The following is a 21,221-nucleotide window of genomic DNA, read 5'->3' on the forward strand; positions in this document are numbered from 1 at the left end:
TAAAATCCCAACTCTGGCACTTTTCAGTTATTGACCCTTGTCAGGTAATTTTGCTTTCTTGTTCTCATTTTTCTTCAATGAGTAATGAGAATGAGAGTCCTTAACTTATACAGGATGTTGTGAGGGTTAGACAAGCACTTCTCAAATTGAATGTGTACACAAACGACTTGGGCATCTTGTTAAAATACAGTTTCGGATTCCGCAATTCTGGAACAGGGCCCAAAGTTCTGCATTTCCAAAGAGCTCTCAGATGGTGCCAAGGCTGCCGATCCAAGTACCACATCCTGAGTAGCAAGAGGCCGGTAGATAATGTAATTAATGATCAAATGGGCTTTCTTCCCAGATACTTTGGTGGGAAGAGATCATTTCTCTTTGTAACTGGCTTGCTACCAGTTACAAAAATGAAGTCAAGTTGAGGCTGGAGAAATGTGGAGAAGAAAAAACTGCTCTCAGAGTTTGGGGAGGGAGCTACTGCTTAATCGGAAAGGCTGTAAAGTGTATTTTTTCATGTGGGAAGGGAGCTGCTCAGCAATGGCCTGGCCAGGGCTGCTTGAGGGGAGGCCACCGGTATTGAGTTTTCCTCACCTAAACACCAAGCAATGGCTGCCTGTGTTTCCTAATGAGGGCTGTCTAGCTCCAGTGCGGCTGTTGGCTGCTATTCATTGGCTCCCTTTTCACCGGGTTGTAAACATGACTGATGTTTATTTTAAGGAAAATTATCTCTTAGTTTTGGTGTTCTCATATTTCATTTTCTTTCTACAAATGGGAGCTGGAGTTATAAAAGTTTGCTTCATAAATGATCTTTCAGAATTCCTCCTGCCCTACACTTCCTCCTTTCTCTTTACTCTTCCTCATCATGTCTGCCCAGCTAACGACAGTAAACTTACATTCTTGAGGAACTTAGTCTAGTATCAACGCAGCCACATCATTAACATTGCCTCATTTACAGACTCAACTATCCTCAATGGTCAAAAAACACCGTGTTTCTATACAGGGGATTAAAAACCTTCCTCTTGACCTAGAGCTAGTTCCTTTTAATCAGCTGGGAAAGTGCAGGCATTCCATCCAGGGCAATATGACCTCCTGAGTCTATGCACAAATTGTTGATAAACACTTGTAAAGCACCATGTCAGGTGCTCGTCATGCACGAGACATTATAGAGGAGATAATGAGAGCGATCAAAAAGGAAAGCCGAGTTCACCTCTAGCAGGATGGAGAAGACAATGTGAAGGAGGTAAAGGGGAGGGAGGAGAAGTTGGCTCAGGGTTCATTTGCCTGGGTGGACAGGCAAATAGGTGTTTCATGTGCAAAGTGAAGATAGGTTTAGTGAGCCTGTAAAATGAATGAAAAATTGGGTTAAAAGAGTTTTTTTGTAATTGAAAAAGTTAATCCTCAACAACATGTTTAAAAAATTAAGGGGTGTTTAAAAAACACATTTATTGAGGTAAAACTGACATATAATATTTAAGAAGTACAGTTGAAGTTTTGACATTGTGTATACACCAGTGAATCTACTACCACTGTCGAAAAGATGAACATACCCATCACATCTCTTTCCCTGTGGCCCTCTGTAATCCCTCTCCCTGTCCTTCCCATCACATCCCCCAGCCCCAGGAAATTACTGATTTGCTTTCTGTCACCATACTTTGAATTTTATATCAATAGAGTCTAATAATATATACTTTTTTGATCGACTTGTTTCACTTTGCATAGTTATTTTATGGTTCATCCATGTTGTGTGTTCATTCTTTTTATTGCTAATATTCCATTATATGAGTATGTCATTGTTTATACATTAAGCTGTTGATAGACATTTGGGTTGATTCCAATTTTGAGCTATAACAAATAAAGCTTTGATGGTAGTCTTTGTGTAGGCATATACTTTCTCTTTATCAGATAAATACCTAGGAGTAGGATGGTCAAATCATAAGGTAGGTGTTTAACTTTTTAAGAAATTGGCATGAACGGTTCTCCAAAGTGGTTGTATATTCCCACCAGCGGGATATGAAAATTCCTGTTTCTCCATATCCTTATAAACATTTACTATGTTCAGTCTTTGTTATCTTAGACCTTTGAATAGGTGTAGTAGTATCTCATTGTGGTTTTAATTTCCATTTCCCTAAGGACAAATGATATTGAGCATATTTTTATTGCTTATTTGGCGTCTGCATGAAGTGCTTTCTTTGATGAAGTGTCTGTCCAATCTTTTCCCCATTTTATATTGAGACATTTATTTACTTCTTAAGTTTGAGAGTTTTAAAATATATTTTGGGTGCAAGCCTTTTATTAGAGAAAAGGTTTGCAAATAGAGAGCTAGCACTTCAGTGGATTCAGAGGTGAATAAGAGCTAGACTCTGCTTATAGGAGCTCACATCTCAAGGAAGGGATGAGGACAATAAAAACTAATTGCTGACCACTGTGGGAGCTACACTCAATACCTTTGCCATGGCAGTGTAGAAGAGAGTACAATAAATTTCACTCAGGAGAGCTTGGAGAGATTGCCCAGAGGAGGGGAACTTAAAGCTTTGTTTTGAAATGTGAAGAGTCAGATGAGTGAAGAACATCTGTAAGAGAACATTCTAGGCAAAGAGTATCTATCTGTGCAAAGGCAGGAAGGTAGGTTTGGGAATCATGAGTTCTGGGTGACCAGAGGGAATAGGGGAGAATGAAAAAGGGTAGGGCGAGGAAGGCTGAGACTAGCTTGTCAGATTGTGGAACGTTTTGTAGATTAGGTTTAAGAATCTGAGCTTCATCTTCAAAGCAATAGGGAGTCCAGTAAAGGGTTTTAAGTTTCTGAGTAAAATGGTCAGATTTGCATTTTAAGAAAATGTCCTGCAGTGATAGAGAAGGATTAGAGGATAATGAATTCAGAAAGAGTGACAAGAACCTAAACAAAGCAGTAATAGCAGTGACAAGGGAGAGGGAAATTGGATTCTCAAGATATTTAAGAGGAGTGATAGCTGTTGGTAAATGTTTAGATGTTATGGGTAAGGTGCTATAAAAGCTGACTCCCAGGTTCTGGTTGAAATAATGGGATGATTTGGGGGCACATTCATTACATCCAGGAATATATGAATTGGCACAGGAGAGGTGGGGAGTATTAGGGGTTCAGCTTATATCACTGATTCATTTATTTAGCACATTTTTACTGAGTTGCTACCAGATGTTAGGAACTGGGAATCTGATGAAGATCAGAGTAGATGTTATGATAGCCTTCACAGAGTAAAAAGTCTAGCATGGAAGAGAGACAATGGAATAGTCCCACAAGTGTGTAATTTAAAACAATTGGCTCTGAATTGCCTAACATAAGACAATAGGGTTTTTGGATAGTGCATTCAGGTGGATCGCAGTCTCAAGAAACACGACCTTGAAGAAGTAAAGTTTAAGAGGAAATCTGAAGGAGGTAGGCTGAAAAAGATCAAAGAATAATGTTTAAAATAGAAGGAACAAAGCAGGTTAAATACTCTGGGTCATCCAGGGAGAGGTTTCCAATAAGTAGATAGAAACATCTACCCAGAAACAAGGCCTCAGATGGAGAAGTTATCAATCCGTGGGGGCAAGTAAAAGCATGGCTGAGCATGAGAACTTTGAGAAAGGGTTGTAGGATCTGGAAAGAGTAAGACTGACAGTTGACCTGTGGCATATCAATATTTAAAGTGCAGGGCAAGTAGGAGAGCCAGTTAGCTAAAGAACAAGGAAGAACAGTCAAGTATCTAAAAGAAGAGGGATAAAGCCAAGAAACAGGAAATTCATGACAATGCCCAGTGGGTGGAAATGACTGTTCTGGTTTATGTTATTCTCCTTCCCTCACCCTATGTGCTCAACCGACCGAGCCACCCAGGTGCTCCTGGTATTAACTGATTTTTTTTTATTGTCTCTTGTCAAGCTGAACCAGGTCCCTGCCTCATTCTTTTCAAGGAAGGTGTGCACGTAAAGAAAGATATTTTTTTATATTGGTTCTAAACATTCTCAAGGGAACCTGTTCTGTCATTTTCCCCTTTGCCTGTTATTCAGAAGAGTGAGTTTTAATTTTGGAGTCATGCACTCACTTTCCAGCGTATTTTAAATGTAATTACATTTCAAATTGTGTGCTTTGTGAAATGAGTCAGAATCTTGTAGCCATTTCTTTTCTTCTGGGAAGAAAAATCAAGACCCCCCAAAGAGAAGGTCCTCCCACTCTGTAATAATGGCATGCATCTGTACCTAAGAATGTTTTTTAGGCAGGCTTGCTGTAAAGCTCAAACTACTGAAAGAAAAACTATTACCCCTTTCCCTGCCTCCTTGCTTCTATGAGTTAGTCTTTCAAAGTCTAACTCGTCTTCTGAATAAAGTTAACTCCAATATTATAGTCCTCAACCCATTTCCCTTGTGTTAATAACAATCATTTCCTAAGAACCTGCTATGTATCATGCACTATGCTAAGCATTATTGAACAATGCATTGCCTTGCCTAACTTCAAGCAATTTTGTGAGGTAGATTTATGACACTCATGTTATAGAGGAGGAGGCTGAGTCTTAGAGATGCTAAATGATTTGCCAGATCTGCTGAACTCTAAGATATTAAACAAATAAAGGTCATTTTATCACTCAGGATATGCCCAGTTATGCTGCAGTAACAAATAAGCCACATCTCTTAATAGCAAATGTTTGTTTCTCACTCACATGGCATGTGCATCTAGGCCAGTTCTGCTGAATGTCCCCTTGGCCCATGACCCAAGCTGTCGAGGATGTCACAATCTTGAAATTTGTTGACTGTCAAGGTGAAGGGAAAGATGGTTTTGTACCAGCAGTTGAATGCTTTGGCATAGAAGTGACAGGTGCACAACTCATTGGCCAGAGCTAGTCACTTGGCCCCACCCAACCACAAGCCATTCAGAAAATGCAAGCTGACTTAGGACTTGGAAGGCAGAAGAGTACAAAGCTGAAGTAAAGTCCACAAAAGTTATGGAAGTTCTATTAGGTTTCTGCATCCACTTCGGTGCTTGCATTCTAAATTGTAGCTGATAAAGATATTAAAATTGTATTGCAAAAGCAAAACCAAAATGAGCTATATCACTTTTAAACCCACTAGGATGGCTATAATCAAAAAGACAGAAAATAATAAGTGTTGATGAGGATGCAGAGAAATTGCGATCCTTATACTTTGCTGGTGAGAATATAAAATGGTACAGTCACTTTGGAGAATAGTCGGGCAATTCTGTAAGTGCTAAACATGGAGTTATCATGTGACTTAGCAATTCTACCCTAGGCATATACACAAGAGACATGAAAATATATGTCCACACAAAAACTTGTACACTAATGTTCATAGCAGTGTTATTCAGAATAGCCAAAAGTGGAAATAATCCAAGTGTCCATTATCACCTAAAAAATGGATAAACAGATGTGATGTATCATTACAATGGAATATTACTTTAAAAAACAAAATGATGCAGGATTGATACATGCTACTACTTGCATGAACCCTGCAAACATTATGCTAAATAAAATAATCCAGTCACAAAAGATCACATATTGCATTAATCTACTTATAAGGGATGTCAGAAATAGGCAAGTCCATAGACATAGAAAGATCAATGGTTACCTAGGACTGAGGGTGTTGGGAGGAAATGAGGAAATGAGGAAATGAGGAAATGAGGCTGTTAAGGACAACTGACACTGAAATCATGATACTGTCCCTAGAATAGATCCATTAGGAATGGTAACATCTGGCATGAGGGAAGTACCTCCCAAGCAAGCATCCTGCAGACTGATGAAAGACTTTTATTAGGTAAAATTGGGTTTAAATGAGAGAGGGGAAGAAGGGAGATGAAATAGGTTTATTGTTACCAACCCAAGGAGGCAGATCTCGAAGGGGAAAAAATAACATTGAAAATCTTGCTATTATGTTAAACTATGATGAATTTATCATGTATAGAAACTAATCTGTATTTTGGATTTTTAAAATTCCTCTTCTGAAAAAGTGTTATGAACTTGGAGCTATGTTATTTGAGCACCCTCAATTTTTTAATGGCATACAGAATTTTGGATCTCAGAAATAATTTTCTATGTGAACTAGACACATTCCAAAGTGGAAATCAAAGTTTTTAATTAAGACACGAAACTGCCAATAATAAAAATGAACAAAAATAATTACTTTGTGAAAATTCTGTTCAAGAGATGTGCATGTAACCTCATGAAATACAGTGCTCAGAATGTCTCAGAAGCCAAAACTATATTTATAATTCTGTCCAGTATGAGACATGCTCTGATTTGAAATGGTCTCAAGACAATGCAACCAAAGTGTTAAATAACTGATATTTGCAGACAAAAATTTGCCTTAGAAAAGATGACCTTCTTGGGACAGAACCAATTGAGATAAAGAAGAAGACCCTGGCAAAAAGCCCAGATCTAAAATCTTGGGAAAAGATCAACTACTCTTTCCTGTCTGGAACATTTAATATTTTGACTTGAAACTGTAAGAAAGTTCACGGGGGCGGGGGAGACCTGTGGGTAAGGGCTTCTGCCTCCACCCCCACCCCTTCAATGAAGGGTGATTCAAAATTGGGGAAGTTAAAAAAAAGATTAAAAAAATTGGGGAAGTTCCCCAAGAGAAATTTGGCTAAATGAAATTTGATTTTAAAATACTTGAGAAGAAAAATTCTCTAGCTTCCTTAGACAAATTAAAAGGGATCCTGGGAGAGGGAAGGGCAAACAAGAAATATAGCTCAAATAAGAAATTTTTGAGGACATTGGATCCCCAGAAGGGAAGAGGGATTAAATCCTTTCACAAGGTAGATTTAAGATAAAACCCCCACCCCAACCTTGAACAGAGTGGCAGCTATTAACAGAATGATACCTCAGGAGACCTGTAAGTGAATCCATGTGGCTCTCAGATACAGATGTTGCCTCTACCTGAAACCAGATGCTAATTAAACATGGGTATGAAAATCTCTTACCATATCCCAAGCAAGCAGGCAACCAACACGGTTAAATTATTGCAAATGATAAATTCTGAAACACACAGACTACCAAACTATTAAAAATAAATTACTTGCTTCTGGCTCCTTCCAAGTAGGAATTTCAACATGCAGTAGACCTGTTTAGATTTGGGAAAGCTGTATCTCACATTTTGAGATCTTATTATGCCCTATTCACCAAGTTCTCTAGAAAAGAATGACTGATCATTCCTTGTCTGTAGTAATTATATACAGAATTAAACATTAGAAGGGCTAAAATCCCTGCAAAATGTTGAACAATCGCATCAAAATATTCTATAGCTACAATTTGCTAAATTCTCATATTTGTTTTACATGTGGATTAAAACTTTTGGAATATGTCCAAAAATGTTGGAGGAATTGACTGTACAGGGATTTGGGGATATTTAAATGTAATATGATTACAGAATTACAAATGAAATGTGCCATAATCCAAATGTGCTAGTGTTTTCTGAGTCGGCACTTATAAAATACAGACAATTTATAGAAATTTTTCTACCTGAACTCTTGGGATTAAGTTTTATAAGTGTCTCTAATTTCCCAATATCAATGTGGTTGTATTTTTTAACACTTTTGGTTGGTGTTTGAAAAGGTAGACTGGTACAACACTGAGATAAACAATTTCAGTATATTTCGTGTCAGTTATCTATTGCCATAGTAACGCTACATGACAAAAAAACCCTCAGTAGCATAAAACATTAAGTGTTTATTGCTTATACATTTGGAGTGGTTGGTTCAAGTGGCTCTCCCATTCTTGGCTAGGCTCACTCACATGTGTGGAATGGCTCACTGTTAGTTGCTCTTGGCTGGCTGTGGCTTGGGTAAATGGGGTGATTCAGATATGCTACATGTATCTTTCATCCTCCTGGGTATGTTTTTATGGCAGAGGCAGAGAAAAGGGAGACAGCAGAAACATACAAGGTTTCTTGAGAACTAGGCTCAAAACTGGCACGCTATTGCCTGCACCACATTCTCCTGGCTAAAGCACGTCACAAGACCAACTCAGATACAAAAGATGGAAAAATACCTTCTGTCTCTTTAGTAATAGAAATGGCAAAGTCACGTGGTAAAGGGTATGGACACAAGAAGGGGAATGCAGGTGAAAAACTGGGGCTCCTGACAGAATCAATCTGCTAAATGTATATAAACACAAGGCCTTTAAAAAGTTGTAGTTCAATATTAAGGTCCCCATGATAAATAATAAATCACGGCATGCTGACCCATAACAATGAAAAGTCAGAGAGCTTTGGGAAAACCCTAAAGGTTTATAATTATCTGTATTGACCCATTCCATGCTATTGCTGACAAAGTTGTGGGAATCTAGTTAAATTACTGGATAGCCTGTGTCTCTGTATTCTTTGGTGTTCTCTTGGAGGGATATTGGGATTTCTTGTTCTTTTTAGACAATTGACGGTGACAGGTATAGACAAGGGAGATCATTCAGACTAGGGGATGGCGAACTTTTGCTTTAAAGGGCCAGATAGTAAACATTTCAGGTTTTGTGGGCCAGACAGTCTCCATCACAACTGCTCAACTCTGCCCTTTTAGTGCAAAAGCAGCCAGAGACCACATGTAAACAAATGGGCTTGCATGCATTCCAGTAAAGTTTTATTTTAAAAATCAGGCAATGAGCCAGATTTGGCTGATGGGTTACAGTTTGCTGACCCCTAATCTAGACTTTCATACTTTGGTGCCAATTCCACGATGCTTACGCAAAAGAGAAAGAAGAGAAAATAAAGACTTCTAAATTTGGAACAATATAAATCAAGAACATTGTCTTGTAGTTGTAAAATATGGCAGGGTATACCAGAAGTTACTGGAAGGGATAAATAAAATGGATTAATAAATTCTCACACTAGAGAAAGGTAAAAAGCATACCTGAATACCTAGACTTTGGAGAAAAAGTGACTTTTCTGCTTTATGCCAGTAGTTTGAAGCTCGTGTGTCATGTTGTTCAGCTTTGAGTTTCCTTGTAAAATCATACAATGTACTCTCCCTGGTACCCACATGTCTCTCTTTGGGCTGGGAGGACTGAAAATGAACCTGGAATATCTTGGTGAGCATACAGTTTTTAAATATCTGGAGATGATGACCCTTAAAAGGGTCCCTCTCAGGCATGCCGTGACAGATTGAACATCAAAAAGTCAGGGATGATTATGCTAAATTGGGATCAGCTGAGCCTGTGGATGGTATTAAGTCCAAATTGACACTCTCAAAAGGCAAACAATAAATATGGACTCAAGGGAATGTTCTTATTGCCTATCAGTTTGAGCAGATTATTTGTATCCAATTATCAAAACAGGAAGAAGGTAGAGGACAAATAATTCAAATGAAAGAGTAATATGGACCACTTCAGTTTGTTTAGTGGCTATAACACTTTCCTTTCTTTGGGTAGTTTGAAAATTTTTTATGCCTCTCATGTGAGCTACAAATTAGCATATTCCCATTAGTCATGTCGTCTCTCCATGGATGTCTCAAACATAAATCCAAAACGGAGTCATTAAATTCTCTCTCTCTCTCTCTCTCTCTCTCTCTCTCTCTCTCTCTCACACACACACACACACACACACACATTTCTTTTCCAGAGTTTCCCATATCTGTGAATGAGCCACCATCCACTCAGCTGAGCTAGCCACCCTCCACGTCCAGTTGATTTCTGAGTCCTGTGTACCTTCCCACTTACATGTCTCTCAACTTTATCTTCTCCCCATATATACCACCAACCTGGTTCAAGCCATGATTTTTCGTGACCCAGACCACTGCCATGGCTTCCTAACTGGTCCCTTCCATGAAGTTTTGCTTCCCTCCTGCACATTCTCTGTTCTCCAGTTACATAAACACAAACAGTCATATCAGCATCGTTTAAACCCTTTGATGCTTCCTAAATCCTTTATAACAAAGACCAGTTGCCTAAACTTGGCTCATGAAGCCTTCCATGATCTAGATGCAGCCAATCTGTTTTGCCTGTTCCACCTTATCTTTCCCCTTTGCCCACTCTGCTCAGCCTTTCTGAGCTGTCTTGAATACACCAGTGCTTCTATGCTCTCGCACTTACTGTTCTCTCCCCATGCCCATGTCTCCACACTCATCTCTTTTCAACTTCCAACCCATTTCCCTGCTTCCCTCTTACACTCTCCTTCCCTTTAGAGGGCCTTTTCTGTCTTACCAATCTATATTGTAGGACTCAAGAAGGTAGAGGCTGCTCCTCATGCACATACTGTTGCATTTCTAGTACCCAGCACCACTCTCGGCACATAATAGATGTTCCATAAATCATTGTAGAATGGGTAAATTAATACCTGAATTATGTTGCTATGTGTGACTTTGGTGGGAGGTATCAAATTTCTTTCAGATAGAAAAGATGCTCAACATCACTCATCCTCAGGGAAATACAAGTCAAAACTACAGTGTGGGGCAGCCCAGGTGGCTCAGCAGTTTAGCGCCACCTTCAGCCCAGGGCGTGATCCTGGAGACCCGGGATGGAGTCCCACATCGGGCTCCCTGCATTGAGCCTGCTTCTCCCTCTGCCTGTGTCTCTGCCTCTCTTTCTCTCTGTCTCTCATGAATAAAATCTTAAAAAAAAAAACCCACTACAGTGTGATGTCATCTCACATCTGTCAGAATGCTAAAATCAACAGCACAAGAAAAAACAGGTGTTGATGAAGATGTGCAGAAAGGGAAACCCTCTTGCACCATTGGTGGGAATGCAACCTGGTACAGTCACTCCAATGAACAGTATGGAGGTTCCTCAAAAAGCTAAAAATAGAACTAACTTACAACCCAGCAATTGCACTACTAGGTATTTACCCAAAGAATATAAAAGTACCAATTCAAAAGGATATATGCACTCCAATGTTTGTAGCAGCATTATTTATAATAGCTAAATTATGGAAACAGCTCAAGTGTCCATCGACTGATGAATGGATAAAGAAGATGTGATGTATATGCACAGTGGAATATTACTCAGCCATTAAAAAGAATAAAAACTTGCCATTTGCAATTACACAGCTGGAGCTAGAGAGCACTATGCTAAGCAAAATAAGTCAGAGAAAGATAAATACCATATGATTTTACTCATATGTGGAATTTAAGACACAAAACAAACAAGGGAAAGGGGAAAAAAAGAGAGAGAGAGAGGCAAGAAACAGACTCTTGACTACAGAAAACAAACTGATGGTCACCAGAGGGGAGAAGGGTGAGGTACCCCAGGAATGTTGTATATATTTCTACTAATTTGGGACTATAAAAAAATAGTAATTTCCTCTTGGTTCAAAAACTATTTTTTCATTTACAGCCTGATGGGATTTATGAAGATACAGACTTTTTAATTTCTCTGTTTCTTGTCAGAAATCACAGACTTTCTTTCATTGTATAAATTGAACTACAAATAAAAGATATGGTCTGCCAACATGTGGAAAATGAACTCTATATTAGTTACATACTGAAGTAGAATGATAAAAAAGAAAATGCACAAAACTAGTTTTCAGAAAGGCCACATTAGAATCCTGTCAACACCACCTCTACGATATATAGCTACATGGTAAACTTATGAAACCAGAATCCCTAAAATGTAAGCTTCATGAGAGCAAGCATCTTTTCCTGTCCATCAGTGTAGAACAGTACAATGCCTAAAATAGTGCATTGCACAACAGATAGTTACTGCCCAATAATTATTTGTTTAACAAATGAAAAATGAAGCTTTGGGTCACATCACTCTTTTTAGTTTCAAGTTGCTACAAAATGAGGTAATATTAAAAATTCTGAAAATTACTGGGACAGGTCAAAATGTTTATAAAGATTTTAAATCTAGAGATAATTGCACAAGTTTAGATGTCGTTATTGATGGCTGTATGGCTTCCCTCTAATACCTGTAATCGGAATATCTAATTTTACTGGAATATTTGTTTTATTACATATGGGGGTTTATACCCTATAATTGCAGTAAATGATTAATGTTCTTTCCTTCTAAGTGCATTATAAGCTTGAAATAAGATATGAGATTACATATATGTAACACTCATAATTTGAAAACAGTTTGTGTTAAGAAAAAAAAATAATTTTGATATAGTGGTAAATCCAAGGGAGCCTGATTTCACATGGAATAATTTCCAAGACAAGGACACATTTGTATAAAACTTCACAGTTTTTAGACATTCCATATACATTATCTTATTTAATTTTTGTAGTAACTCTCTTATATGTAGATAGTATTGTTTCTACTTAACAGATGAAGACAATGAGGCAGAGAGAGTAAATAAATTGTTCACTTTCACACCCTGGTAAGTGACGGGTGGGCCCTGCCCTTGAACCTGGATTTTTCTGCCCCCAAATGCTTTGCCAATTACATTTTATCGCTGTGAAGAGTTTAGGCCAAAATACGAAGTTGGAGGGTGTAGTCTCCAAGGCTGCTTTCGTTTCTGACACCAGCCCTACGTTTCAGGGGGCTCCTCAAAGCACCCTCAGTTTCAATAGTTCACTAGGACTCACAGAGGTCACTGAAAGCCATTATACTCGTGGTTATGGTTTATCATAGGGAAAGGATACAGACTAAAACTAGTCAAGGGAAGAAGTGCATAGAGCTGAGTCCAGAAGGTTCCAAACACAAAACTTCTATTGTCCTCTCCCTGTGGAGTTAGGATATGTTACTTTCCAGGTATCGATATGTGAGTACTGCATATGGAGTACTGCCAACCAAGGAAGCTAACTCAAACCTCAGAGTCTGGAGTTTTTATTGAGAGTCCATTATATAACCACGATCAATTATTTCATTGCCCACATGGTTGATCTTAGTCTCTAGGCCAACTGCCACCACATGACCCAAAGTGCACATCCTATGTCACAACATCAGTTTTTCTGGTATGGCCAGCCCTCATCCTAAATCACTTGCTAGATTATTCAGTACGACTCAAGGCACCCAGGCAAACAAAGACACTCCTATCAGGCACATTATAAGAGCCCGGAGATTACCTCCCAGAAAACGGGGCGAAGGGCAGGCCTTCTCTTCAGGCCAGGCCAAATTTTTTTTTTACCTCAGAACCATGTTGGAAAAATAGTATGCCTAGGATAGAAAGATTTGGAAAATGTAGAAGACAGCTGGCAAATGCGTATGTATATACATGCGCGTCAATATGGCTTGTTGGAATCAAAATGTGAATCTTGATTTGGTTTTACGGTTAAACTCTCCTCTGGCCAGGGCAAATGAGTTGGGAAATGTGAGAAGTCCCAGATGAAAAAGATTTTATCATTGCCACAGTTCAGATAGGGCTCTCATAACTCAGAAGAATGGGTACAACTGTGGGAAGTGATAAAAGCATGAAGCCCATTGTTTGGGGGAGGAAAGTCGGCTGGTTTATGGTTTTTTTGTTTTGTTTTGTTTTGTTTTTGGTTGTTATTGTTTTTGCTTTTAGGATATCTTAGTTGTTTTCAGTTTAAAAAATTGATATCCATTATGAGACCAGCAACAGTCAACTCCTGGGGCTTTTTGCTAAAATTGGTTTTGATACCTTAAAGAATATTGATGACATTTTAGAGTAGAACAGCCTAACAGATCCAAAATAAAAGCTTTCTAAAAAAGACTTTATCCTTTAGCTTTATCAAGAGGCCAAAAAAGACATAAAAATGAGTTCGGCTATTAGACGTAAAGGCTCCAGTCATTTCTATTTATACAACTGCTCAGCTTTATCTAGCATAAAATAAAATAGAAGGAAGCAGTACCATATATCTGAGTGAGCCGGGTGATGCATACTAATTCCTTTTGGCTTATAATTTATCTTTCTTTGGTATAATTTTTAACCACTTAACTAGATGATGACTGTTTCCGGTGTCTGGAAATCCCAAGCTATTCCTTCCCATGCCCTCTTCCCAATCATCACCCCTCAGAAACCCCCTTTTCGGCTCCTTAAAAATCTAAGATCTGTTTCTTGGATTTTGCTGGGAAGAAGGCGAATCTACGATTACCAGAGTGAATTAGTTTCTTTTTTTTAAAAAAAGATTTTATTTATTTATTCATGATAGTCACAGAGAGAGAGAGAGGCAGAGACATAGGCAGAGGGAGAAGCAGGCTCCATGCAGGGAGCCCGATGTGGGATTCGATCCAGGGTCTCCAGGATCATGCCCTGGGCCAAAGGCAGGCACCAAACCGCTGCGCCACCCAGGGATCCCACCAGAGTGCATTAGTTTCATGTATTACTCCTCTTCCCAAGAGCATTTGCAATTAAGAGAATATCATGGGGATGAAATTTTCTAGTTATGTTTCCTATCCTGGGTTTATTAGTTAGGATGAGCAAAGTTCTGCTGTAGAAACCTCTAAATTTCAGTGCATTCACACAGTAAAGGCAGATACCTCATTCAGGGAACAGATTCATGTGGGTCGGGGGCTTCTCTTGCCTTCCTTTCTTCCAAATGCTGACTCAGGGACTAGTGACTTTTATTTTGCAACTCTGACATTTTAGGGTCCTTTACATCTAGCGGTGTGGATCTAAGTATGAGAGAGGATGGAATAGATAACCTGCTCTTAGTTTCCTGGGACTGGATGTGATACACCTCTACTCAGGCTGCATTGGTCAGGATTAGTCACAGAGAGCATGACAGCTGGAAAATATAGAAAGCAAAATGAGATATGTTTGGGGGTTAGAGGGAATTTTAGGAATCTACAAATCACACTAGCAGAGAATTAACCACTCCACCAATAGGTGAGCCCAGTTTGTATCAAGAGCTCAGCAAGGTGGCTCTGTCAGTTTAAGTGTCTTCACTGCTGGTTTCAGCTCACGTCATGTTCTCACAGTTGTGAGATCGAGCCCCGCATCGGGCTCTGCACTCAGCACAGAATGTGCTTAAGACTCTCTCTCCCTCTCCCTCTGCCCCCCCGCCCCTCGACTGTGTGCTCACTCTCTCTAAAATAAATGAGTCTTTAAAAAAAGAGTTTGGCAAACTGTACTGTGACTCTAATGCAAGCTGAGAATTGTGCTAGGTTATGGGCATGCACACACACACACACAGTGTGGTTATTCAAGAAAATCACGGTTGAGTGAGGGAGGCTGACAGGTATACCTCTAACTACAATGTAGTATGACATTTTCAATAACAGACATATGTACCAGGAACATTTGTACAACGTGTAACTCTTCAAGATTGCAGTGTGAAAGTGAACATGAGAGAGAGCTTTCCAAAGGAAGTAACCTTGGGAAAGGTGCTGAAGGAATTCTGCAGGCCGAGAGAGGGGAAGAATAGACCTGGGAGGCAGAGTTAACAATGTCAAAACTGCAGAAGCAACTAAGAATGTGGTGTGTTGAAGAAGCTACAGTGGAATGCAGCAGGTTAATTCGCAGGTGGGGTGTAGTAGGACAGGAGGCTGGAGAGCTGGGGAGGGGTCAGCCTTTGTGGGTTCTTCCTTTTAGCCATGCTGACCTGCTTAGAGTCCTGGGGGCAAAAAGAACCACACAAGTGTTCTTGGCAGGGAGATGATCAGTGTCTAAGCCACTCCTGAAAGCTTAAAACATTCCTTACCTTTACTGAGCTCTCACCACGAGCCATGCACAGGGTGGAGCATTTTGTGGACATGACCTTGTTTCATCTTCTCAGAAGCCTTATGAGGTATCATGATCACCATTTCCAGACGAGGCAACCTGAGGAACAGAGCAGGCCAACAGTTTGCCCAGAGACATACAGCTAGTCCTCGATGAAACCAGGGTTAAAACCCAGGCTATTGCTGGAATCAGATCCTTTTATCTAGACCATAGCTGTCCAACAGAAACAGAACTTGAATTATATTTATATTATATGTAAATATATGGATTATATATTAAGAAAGTTTAAATTTTCTAGTAGCCACACGAAAAAAGTAAAAAAAAAAAAGTGAAATTGATTTTATTCTTTCATTTAACCCAATAGAGCAATAATATTATTATTTCAACTTGTTATCAATATAAAACATCATTAATTAGTTATTTTACATCTTTTTTCCATACAGGGTCTTTGAAAGCTAGTATTTTACACTTGCAGCACATCTCCATTCAGACTAGCCAAATTCCAAAATATTCATCACGTGTGGCAAGTGGCTACTGCATTGGACGGCACTAACCTTGAAGGATTATTTCTGTGGTTTTATTCTGTGAAGTATTTACTTACTTTGGAAGCACAACAATTTAGCTAAAGGGTACTAAGATGTCATAAAGCTAAATGTCCCTGTTTTCAGGTGGTTTGATTGTAATCGCACATGGAGATTCTACAAACACACATTAAACAGCTCAATTTCAGACGATTTTCCCTCTCACAACTTATTCCAAAGTCCTTTCCTCCTCATGGCAGTGTTCAGTAGTAATTCTCCCTCAAATCCTAAATTAGCACATCTGGCACTGAGAGGTGTCATGGTTCATTGTCATGACTATAAATGACAGATGGCCTGTTCGAATGCCACATGCAGAAGAGACCAACGATCTGTCCAGTATCTCTCCCAAGTCTGATTTCCTCAGAGTGATGGTAGGGGTTATATATGCCCAACATGTTTTGAATGCCAATGCGGAAATTCTAGCAATTCCAATTAGGGTCAGCATGTTGCACTCAGGGGAGGAACATCAAACATGGATAATTGAGTTTCCCAAACAGGGGATGACCTCACTGTTTGCCCTTCACAAATACACACACTCTCTTAGTCTATTTAACTAACCTCCTACCTAAATACGTCTTGTGGGAAGAGAGAGTTTATATAAGGCCATTGAAGGGTCTCTCTCAAGGCCCCTGCCTGTGTCAGACTTGATTGTGCCCATTACATACATTTATTGAAACCTATCCATCTGCCATTCTCATGCCAACCAAGATAACTCAGCCTGTATTTTGAAGTGCACAACATGTATGATAAGTCTGTCTGTGGGAAAACGTTGTGGTGGTTTATATCGCCAATGGAGTAAATTTTATCTCTTTCCAAGTCTCTAATTTAATAAACTTTCTGGAGTTTCTATGAATAAAAAATTATCCTGGATATCGGGAGTTGACCCAAAGTAGCAGAGCACAGTGGCTAAAAGTTTGAACCCTGGTTTGAGATGAATCGAAGTTAGAGCTGCAGCTTTCTTGCTTATTTAATCTTGGAGTGAGCTATTTCAACTCTCTAAGCCTCAGTTTCTGTATCTATAAAATGGAGCTTATGATTGAACCTACCTGGTAGAGTTGTCAGAAGTTAAGTATGAAATACAGAAAGCACGTAGCTTAGCAGCTGGCAAAAAATAAGTGATTGATAAATATTCTCCCCTAATTGCCTTTGTCTGTTTCTTTCTATGGTTATCATCTTCTTGTGGGAAGGCAGACACATAAATATCTGTAATGAAAACCATAGGGCAGCAAATGCTGGTTGTGCTGTGAATCAATGCTGGGAAGGTAGAAGAACTACTCATTCTGATGATATTTTAATGGAGGTGGTAGCATTTGCCTAGAGCTTTGAAGCATGAAGAGGGAGAGAGAGAGAAAAGAAGGAAATTCTTGGCAAAACTACAGATAGTGGAAGTGTAGCACATAGCTCAGAATATCAATAGGACTGGTGTATTGGGCTATTGGCTTTGGTATGGAGAATAATTTGGTTCTCAGTAACGGCTTTAAATATAGGACCGAGAAATTGAGACTTTCTCAATAAAGGTACAGACATTAATCATTTGTGAGACGGGCAATCAAAATACAATGTGTGTTTCTTTAGAACGATAACATTGAGGGCATTGTAGAAAACAAAATTAAGATAGAGATCATCTGGGCATCTTCAAGACATGGCTGATATTTAAGATGGGTCATGAGGAGTTAAACTTCTTTTTTAAAAAATATTTTATTTATTTGAGAGAGAGAGAGAGACAGAGACAGAGAGAGACAGAGTGAGACAGCGCACAAGTGGAGGGGAGGGGCAGAGGAAGACGGACAAGCAGACTCCCTGCTGAGCAGGGAGCCCGATGTGGGGCTCCATCCCAGGACCCTGGGATCATGACATGAGCCGAAGGCAGACACTCAATTGACTGAGCCACCCAGAGGCCCCCACAAGTTAAACTTGTTGACTTGACTTTCTAGCCTCACTCACTACTAGTACAAAGACATTCTCAATAAAAAGGAAACTGTCAGTGATTTTTTTACCCTGTGTATTAATTATCAAGATTTGAAAGATTATAAAATAGATTTGGAAAACAAGACCCAATTCTAAGACAATAAACAAATTGAAGATCTCTTGTTTTCAGTATCTAGTATAATGGTAAACATGTTGCCCTAATGGTAAGAAAAAAAGTGTAGAGGGCTGTTAAAAAATTCCAGTGCCTGTGTCCCGCCCAAGTCTAGTTACAACAGAATCTCTGAGTGTGAAAACCACAGACCTTTCTTAGGTACTTGAAACAAATGTGGATGTTTAATAAGCAATGATTTATGGTTTATGATAATCTATATACAGTGTTGCACACTGATCATCTAATTGGTTCAAGTCCCTACATGTATGCTTTGTAGACAAGTGACTTATCAAGGAAAAGTTCACAATTCCAATGCCTCTCCACATGCAATTCTTTCTCTTCCATGATGATAATGAGAGATCACCAGAAGCAAAGGGATATCAGCCTAGTGTACTGCTTCTAAAATATTCTACCAAAGTACCCATTGTGGCAAAAAACAAAAATTAAGAAATCTATTCTCAGGGAACTAGCAGGCTTATTATTTTTTTGAACTAAGGCTTCTGTGAATATTACATTTGCACAGTATATTTATATTTGCTTAACTTGAAAAATGGCATCAGAGTAAATTCTATCAAGTAAAATTAACATGCCAGAAAAATGTACCCACGGTTTTCCTGTGGTTTCTCATATTGCTTGGTACTCTCTCTGCTTGACATCTCCGAGAACACATGTTTGTCAGTTTAAACAACATAGAGAGCAAAGAGAAGGTTTAACTCAAAATTACCAGACTTGAAATTTTAAATACTACTAATTAGTTAAGTGGCCTTAGTAAATAACTTGACCTTTCTGGATGCACACACACACATAAACATACACATATTAGGATCCCTGGGTCGCGCATCGGTTTAGCGCCTGTCTTTGGCCCAGGGCGCGATCCTGGAGACCCGGGATCGAGTCCCACATCAGGCTCCCGGTGCATGGAGCCTGCTTCTCCCTCTGCCTGTGTCTCTGCCTCTCTCTCTCTCTCTCTCTCTCTCTCTCTCTCTCTGTGTGTGTGTGACTATCATCAATAAATAAAAATAAAAATAAACAAAAAAACATACACATATTAAATGATATCTGGGGGCCCCTTTCATACTAAAAACATTCAACATGGAAATTCTGTATGATCTTATAAAAGACTAGAAGTCAGAGAGTTGTATAGTCATTAAAGAGTTAAAACAGGAAAATCTATGAATGAGAGGGGTGTGTGTTTATGTGTGTGCATATTGTTTCATTTATTAATTCTTTGGGAATCTGTTATGTAGAGATGTAAATTCACTCAAAGTTTGGATATCTTCTCTTAGATCAACTTTAAAGCTCACATCTTATTTTTTAGTATAAGTTTACACACAACACTATGTTAGTTTCAGGTATACAACATAGCGATACAACATCTCTATACATTATGCTATATTCACCACCAAAAACTTACATTTTTATCTATTTGCTAATTAGTTGCTTTTTCAAGTGGGTGTAGTGAACAATTTCCTTACATTGTGTTTCGATCATGTATTTCTGCATACAAGCCATCCCCAAATACAGTAGCTTAGAACAGCAATAATGTATTACTTCCCACCGGATCTATGGCTTGACTGTGCAGTTGCACTGCCCTAATGAGAGCTCACTGCTGGTGGCTCTGCTTGGATGGCTGGGCCTCTCCCTTCACATGGTCTTTCATGTCTGCTTCTCCATTATGGCCTCAGGGTTCTGGGAGGGAAAAACCCAATGCACACACATGTGTGGAGGCATCAAGCCTCCACTTGAATTGCATTTGCTGATATTCCACTGGCCAAAGCAAGGCACGTGGCTAAGTCCAGAGTCCAAGTGGCAGAGGATTACCCAGGACAAGACTTCTGAGGGGCATGATTCATTATTTATCAATCTACCACAACTTCTTGTCCATTTTGACAAAAGTGGGAGACAACACTGTTTGAATAGATCTGCCCTACGACCCAGCAATTGCACTGCTGGGGATTTACCCCAAAGTACAGATGCAGTGAAACGCTGGGACACCTGCACCCCGATGTTTCTAGCAGCAATGTCCACAATAGCCAAACTGTGGAAGGAGCCTCAGTGTCCATTGCAAGATGAATGGATGAAGAAGATGTGGTCTATGGATACAATGGAATATTCCTCAGCCATTAGAAACGACAAATACCCACCATTTGCTTCGACGTGGATGGACCTGGAGGGTATTATGCTGAGTGAAATAAGTCAATCGGAGAAGGACAAACATTATATGGTCTCATTCATTTGGGGAATATAAAAAATAGTGAAAGGGAATAAAGGGGAAAGGAGAAAATGTGAGTGGGAAATATCAGAGAGGGAGACAGAACATGAGAGACTCCTAACTCTGGGAAACGAACAAGGGGTGGTAGAAAGGGAGGTGGGCGGGGGGTGGGGGTGACTGGGTGACGGGCACTGAGGGGGGCACTTGACGGGACGAGCACTGGGTGTTATTCTATATGTTGGCAAATTGAACACCAATAAAAAATAAATTAAAAAAAGAAGAATGCTACAAAGACATTCTCTCTTCAAAAATCTCCCTTTGAAAAAAAAAATAAATAAAAATCTCCCTTTGGATGCATGCAACCCTGATGTTTATGGAAGCATTATCAACAATAGCCAAATTATGGGAAGAACCCAAATGTCCACTGACTGATGAATGGATAAATAAGATGTGTGGAGTATATGTATATATACTATATATATATACCACATATATAAAATGCAGTATTACTCAGCCATAAAAAAGAATGAAATCTTGCCATTTGCAGCAATATGGACAGAGCTAGAGAATATTATGCTAAGTGAAATAAGTCAGTGAGAGAAAGACAAATACCATATGGTTTCACTCATATGTGGAATTTAAGAAACAAAACAAATGAACATGGGGGAAGAAAAAGAGGCAAACCAAGAAACAGACTCTTAACAACAGAGAACAAGCTACTGGTCATCAGAGAGGAGGAGGTGGGGGGATGGGGGAAACAGGTGATGGGGATGAAGGAAGGCACTTGCTGTGCTGAGCACTGGGTGTTGTAAGTGTGGGCTCAGTAAATTCTACACCTGAAACTAAT

At 39.3% G+C, this 21,221-nt stretch overlaps 1 protein-coding gene across 1 annotated transcript in view; it reads right to left on the reverse strand.

Moving 5' to 3' along the window:
- Positions 1-21,221, reverse strand: part of FANCB (FA complementation group B) — a 462,529-nt gene that overhangs the window by 67,676 nt on the left and 373,632 nt on the right. Inside the window, exon 19 of the transcript XR_003131918.3 lies at positions 15,482-15,600. The gene's annotated coding sequence lies outside the window, so the exon portion shown is untranslated. The remainder of the gene's footprint in view (positions 1-15,481; positions 15,601-21,221) is intronic.

Source organism: Canis lupus, chromosome X (assembly GCF_003254725.2).
Source record: "Canis lupus dingo isolate Sandy chromosome X, ASM325472v2, whole genome shotgun sequence".
Classification (NCBI taxonomy): Eukaryota; Metazoa; Chordata; class Mammalia; order Carnivora; family Canidae; genus Canis; species Canis lupus.